The sequence below is a fragment of the Acomys minous genome (assembly GCF_964271855.1).
Source record: "Acomys minous genome assembly, chromosome: 6".
Classification (NCBI taxonomy): domain Eukaryota; kingdom Metazoa; phylum Chordata; class Mammalia; order Rodentia; family Muridae; genus Acomys; species Acomys minous.
This window is the reverse complement of record NC_140487.1, coordinates 128,766,519-128,772,518: the sequence shown is the minus strand read 5'-3', so window position 1 is coordinate 128,772,518 and position 6,000 is coordinate 128,766,519. Positions and strand designations below refer to the sequence as shown.

At 55.9% G+C, this 6,000-nt stretch overlaps 1 long non-coding RNA gene across 1 annotated transcript in view; it reads right to left on the bottom strand.

Annotated features, from left to right (window-relative positions):
* LOC311599726 overlaps positions 1 to 706 on the bottom strand; it is a 10,832-nt gene extending 10,126 nt beyond the window's left edge. The window contains exon 1 of the long non-coding RNA XR_014779982.1: positions 1 to 706. This exon is cut by the window's left edge and continues 380 nt beyond it. This is a non-coding gene — a long non-coding RNA (uncharacterized lncRNA).
* Between the last annotated feature and the right edge of the window lie 5,294 nt (positions 707 to 6,000).

The following is a 6,000-nucleotide window of genomic DNA, read 5'->3' as shown; positions in this document are numbered from 1 at the left end:
TGCAGGGTGACTTGTTTCCAGCCTCACTTGAGGGGGTTAAGTGCACATGGGCACTCCTGCAAGCTCCTGGCAGGCCAGCTAGTAGGCTGTTTCCCACAAGTCTGTGGGCTCCTCAGCCCCCTGCTGAGGTAGCTGCCTCTCTTGGGAACTAGCTTCTGATGCAGGGGCCACAGGGGGCTTCCCAGGCCAGACAGACTGTAGGCTGGCGCCGGCCAGCCCCTTCCTCTCCAGCCACTAGGGCCTGCGGCAGCTCAGTGGAACAGGGCAGCCGGCGTGGCAGAGAGCCCAGAGTGGGAGGGCGGCTGCTTCTGGGTCACCTCCCCTGGGCTGGTGCCCTCTGCCAAGGGGCTCTGGCAGAACCACTCCAAGGGGCATGGAGAAGGGTGGACGCTCTCCCCCAGGGCCCCAACTACTGGGCCAGCAGGAAGTAGAGAGGTCCAGCTGTGGCCCACAGACCTTGGAGTCTTGGCTTCAGGCTGCTCTGAGGGGGCACAGAATGGGGCTCAGGGAAGCCTTGCAGCCCCTGGGCCCCAGGCAGCAAGCGCTGAGAGGCCTGGGCGGCAGGAAAGGGAAAGGTGACGTCATTGCCGCCTGGAATCTGCTGTTTGGAAGCGTCGCCATGGAGACCGGAAGGCTCAGGGTGGGTAAAAATAGCAAACCCGAGAGGGTGTAAGTTCCAAGAATCAGAGTCTGAGAAGAGAAAGGAGTACATGTTCTTGTTGCCTTGTTGCTCGCCGGGTCGGAGACTCCATCCTGGAGACTAATGAGAGGGCCACGGTGCCTCCAAGCCACTGCCACCCACCACACTTGTGACCCATCAGGAGATTGTCCCCCCACCCCCACTCAGGGTACGGTATGAGACAGGCTCCCAGCTGGGGACATCTGCAGGCATATGGCCCTTGCTGGGACATAGAAAGCTGCTTGGTCGGGGTGTCCCTTCCTCAGAAAGGGGAAGTGGCCAGCCTGCTGGAGGAGCTCAGCTTCCTGCTGCTCAGGCTGAACTCTGGCGTCAGGCCAACTCTGCGGGGCGTGGGGCGGGGTGGCACAGACAAGGCTGTTTTGGCTTGAGCCCAGGTGCACCTTTCCTGTCCTGTTGCAGCAAGGAGAGGCGGCTTCTATGAGGAAACCCCCCCCCCTCCTCGCATTAGCCAGGGTTTCTCTCTGGAACTGGCTGGGATAGAGCCCAGGCTTCAGAAATATCTAGTGTTGTGCACACTGTGTGCATGTCTCTGCAGCTGTAGCCCTCCACTCTCGGTGGGTGTTTTGGGGGGAGGGGGAAGTTGGCTGTATAGCCTTACAGGTCTCCTCAAGACCTGAGCCACAGAAATGGAGCAGCGGGGGGGCGGGGGGGTTGAGGGGCCGGGGCCTTTCTCCCCTAGGTACTGAGGCCTGGGAGGGTTCCCTGCTGGGCCACAGGAATCAGCATGCAGACTTAGCACCTGAGGGCTCCTCCCCCAGCAAGTCACTTGCCAGAGTCCCAGAGGAACCTACGTCTAGTGCTGACCAGACAACGCCGAGCTTGAGGCCCCAGGACTCAGACTTAGGTGCCCTGAGATGGATCAAGGGCCGGGCAGGAGCGGCAGAGACAAAGTCGGCTGCCCTGGAAGCCTGGAGTGCTGCTTCCTTCCGTTTCCCCTCCCTCTTTCACCCCTACTTCCCTCTCCCCTCCTCCTCCCTCCCTCTCCTCCCTCTTCAGCATCTCTGCCCTGAGCTCCCTGAGGTGCCATGTCCTGGGCATCTGGGCTCATGCAGATGTCATTGTTTTCTGGTGTGGGGGGAAACAGGGGCGAGGGGTGGGGAGTTGGGGGGTGGGGGCAGTGGTGGGGCGACTCAGGCAGGGGCAGGAGGTGGCTCAGCCCCTTCCCTGAACAGGGTCTGTCCTTTCATGCCCAGGCCTCCCTTGGCTTGGCAGTTGGTGGTTGAGGAGGGAGGCGAGGAGGGTAAATGGAGCCCCATGAAGAGGGAGCCGTTCCCCCAAGAAATAGCTCGAATGCCTTATGTAATGAGTGAACTCACTGCTAGGGCCTGCCAGAAATGACGGCACGAGGGCGGGCTGGCGGGAGGGGGCCTGCTCAGGAACCAAGTGCGGCTCAGATTTACGAGGAGGCCCTGCTTCCAGGAGAGAGGGGCCTGGGGCCTGCACAGGGAAGTGGGTGCCGCGCCAGCCCAGGGGTGCGAGGGCAGCAGGGATGCAAGCCGAGTCCTGATGAGGATAGGAAGGGGGCCCCAGAGGCTGACCGGCGTGAGGTGCTGGTGTTCTGGCTGGCCTAGGGTGCAGGGTGTGTCAGGTAGCCTTGACTGTGGATCACCAGGCCGTCACAACCCGAGTCCTCCCTGCTGCCCCCACCAGCCTGGTGCCAGAAGAACCATGATTCAGAGAACAGGCTCCTCCTACACCACCCAGGACCCCCCACCCCCTGCCCCCCGCCCTCCGAGAAGCTCTGGAGGGTGGAGATAGCAGGTAGCAGAGCTCTTTTCTTTCTTTCTTTCTTTTCTGGTTTTTCGAGACAGGGTTTCTCTGTGTAGCCTTGGCTGTCCCAGACTCGCTTTGTAGACCAGGCTGGCCTCAAACTCACAGCAATCCGCCTGTCTCTGCCTCCCAAGTGCTGGGATTAAAGGCGTGCGCCACCACCACTCCGGCAAGAGACCAAGTCTTGAGAGGGTCTTAGGCCCTGCTTTACAGGCCTGAAGGAGGAAAGCAGAAAAGGACTGGGGCTGCCTGAAGTGCTCAGCACGGGCCTGACCCCCTAAGGGGAAAAGCACGGAGAAACGGAAAGGGCCGGGGCTCTCCTGAGGGCCTGGGCTGGCCTTGAGGGCCAACTCACGGAAGATCTTAGGGCCATGCCTGTTTTCTGGGAGGTACATCAGGCATGGTTCATGGGTAGGGGCCTGCAGTAGGGGCTCCTCAAGGCCCCTGGGGTCTGACCTGGCCCTGTGCTCTCTTGGTAATACTGCAGGAGGAGGCCTACAAGCACAGCTCGCCTTGACCTCCCAGCCCCTCACCTGCCGTTGTCCTCAAATGCTCGTGTGCCGTATGGACACTGACACTACCCTTTGAGCCTCAAGGTGAAATAAACCTGCCGCCAGGCCTTCTGATCTCGTGGCACTCAACGTTCTGTGCTTATTTCTGACAGCACTGCAGCTTTGGGCCCTGGAAGAGGCACTGAGGTCTGACCTTAGGGGCTGGGGATTTAGCTCAGTGGTAGAGTGCTTGCTTAGCAAGCCCAAGGCCCTGGGTTCGGGCCTCAGCTCTGGGGGGGGGGGGGGCGGGGGAGAAAAGAAAGAAAAAAAGAAAACTGACCTTAACTCTTGAAAAGCAGACTAAACCTTTACATGACAATGACAGTGACATTGTTGATCACGTGTCAGGCAAAGCTACAGCAAAGGGAACCCACAGGACAACCCTGCCCCCTCTGTCCTGCAGCCCCTGAGCCTTCTGCCCTCATGTTTTACCCACGAACCCTTCAGCTACCCGGGACCACAGCTTTAGCCTGAGGGCTCAGGCCTGGCAGAGCGCTGCCAGCCGGGGGCAGGAGGCGGCCGTGCTGTGATCAGCGCAGTGTGTCTGGAGCCTGGGGCAGGCTGTTGCCAGCTAGGTGCGCGTTCCAAGGCAGCACAGCCTGCTTCAGGGGACAGAGTCTAGGAGACTTTGGTGGGACTGTAGGGCAGGGTGTCCAGGCTGTTTACAGCTCTTCCAGTTCAGCCCTTGCTGGAATGCCCTGCTGGCTGTTCGTAAGCTTTGGTCACAGCATCAGCTCCAGGCCCCAAGCTGCTCCCGGTGGGCACCCTCCCATGCCTGATGCTGTGCCCTCACACTTAGAACTCAAGTGGACAGAAGGGGTTAGGGGTCTTAAGAGAAGGGTCCAAGAACTCATCCTGCCTCCTCAGCCCAGGTCCTGGGTCACTGGGCTCCTGAGATTGACCACTGTTCTCAGCTGGGCCTCAGAGGCTGGTAGCCCCACGGTTGCCCTCTGTAGGTTGGCAGTGATGCGGGCTAAGAGGCACTCTTGTTTGACACAGAAAAGAGCGTGCCCCCCTGCTTTTCTTTCTTTCCTTCTTTCCACCTGCAGGATGTCAAGGGTCAGAGGTTGCTAGGGTGTACTGCTGAACAGGGGCAGGGGGCAGGGTCTGGGCCCAGTGCTGACTGAGGAGGTCAGCCGCTGTAGGGTTAGCCTCTGCTGCAGTAGGCTGGGCTCCAGTTCCCACAGATCACAAATAGGAGACAACGTACAGGTACGCCCCTAGGACAAGCCTTCTGGTCCTCGCTTCCTGTGTGTTGGAGGAAGATCAGCCTGTGGGAATATGGGACCCACAAAATGACCCCAAACACGCTCTCGCTCAGAACCATCCCGGGGAAAGCAGGCATGTGGCTAAGACCACGAGTGACCCTGTGTGGGCAATGTGGCTGACCTTACCGAAATTCCCACTGTGGGGGAGTTCTCCTGGCTAGAACGGCCTGGAGAGAACCAACAAAGAACACCAACAAAACCAAGTGCATCTTCTCTAGAAAACTAGAAAATGCAGGTGTATACAAAGAAGAAAATTTAAAATACCTATGGGTTCCTTTGCTCTGTAAAACCTACTTTCTTGGGTTTTTGTTTGTTTGTTTGTTTGTTTTTTGAGACAGGGTTTCTCTGTGTAGCCTTGGCTGTCCTGGCTGTGAAATTTCTAAGTACCAGTCTGTGGTTTTTCCTCAGTACTAGAATGCCAGCCCAACACCCAGCACCTTAAGTTTTATCTCTAGCACCACACGGGAGGACATGAAATCCAAGTGCCATGTCTGGGAGCATCCATAGTGATTGATCTCAGTTTAAAACATTTTATGGGGGCTGGAGAGATGTCTCAGAGGTTAAGGGCACTGACTGCTCCTCCAGAGGCCCTGAGTTCAATTCCCAGCAACCACATGGTGGCTCACAACCACCTATAATGTGATCTGACGCCCTCTTCTGGCCTGCAGGTATACATGCATCCAGAGCACTGTATACATAATAATAAATCTTTTTTTAAAAACACACATTTTACAGAGGCTAGAGAGTTAGCTAGGCAACTAAGAGCACTTGTTACTGCTGCGGAGGACCTGGGTTCTGTTCCGAGCACATACAAGGCAGCTCACAGTTGTCCCACACGACGTGATGCCCACTTCTGACCCCAGCAGGCACCTAATACACAAACAAAGATGCAGGCAAGACACAAGATAATAAACTAAATACATCTAAAAGTTGTTAACAATTATTATTTCCATTTTATTACTTCTTCCTGCCCCACACACTTCTGGGGATCAATCCCAGAACTTTGCATACACTGGGAAACACTGCTACTGAGCTGTATGTACCACTAATCATCTTTTCTTTCTTTCTTTTTTTTTTTTTTGAGACAGGGTCTCTCTGTGTTAGCCTTTGCTTTGTAGACCAGGCTTTATAGACCTCGAACTCACAGCGATCCACCTGCCTCTGCCTCCCGAATGCTGGGATTAAAGGCATGCACCACCATGCCCAGCTAGTTTGCTTGTTTTAAAATTGCATTTATTTATTTTATGTGTGTGCGCACACATGTGCATAAGTGCAGCAGCATGCACACAAAGGTCCGAGGACAGACGGCTTCTGGTAATTGGCTCTTTTCCCACCATGTGAGTCTCAGGGCTCAGAGTGCGGTCACCAGGCTTGGCAGCAAGCTCCTTCACCCTCTGAGCCATTGTTTATTTTTAGCTTAGGGTTAAGGTTCTTCTTTATTTAAATATTTTTAAATTTCCTCTTAATTTAGTGTTTTTATCTTTAAATTTTGCCTTCCTCCCCCCTTTGGTTTTTTTTGGGGGGGTTGTTTTTTTTGAGACAGGGTTTCTCTGTGTAGCCTTGGCTGTCCTGTACTCACTTTGTAGACCAGGCTGGCCTTGAACTCACAGAGATCTGCCTGCTTCTGCCTCCCGAGTGCAGGGATTAAAGGCATGCGCCACCACACCTGGCTTAAATTTTGGCTTTTTGATACAGAGTCTCATGTAGCTCT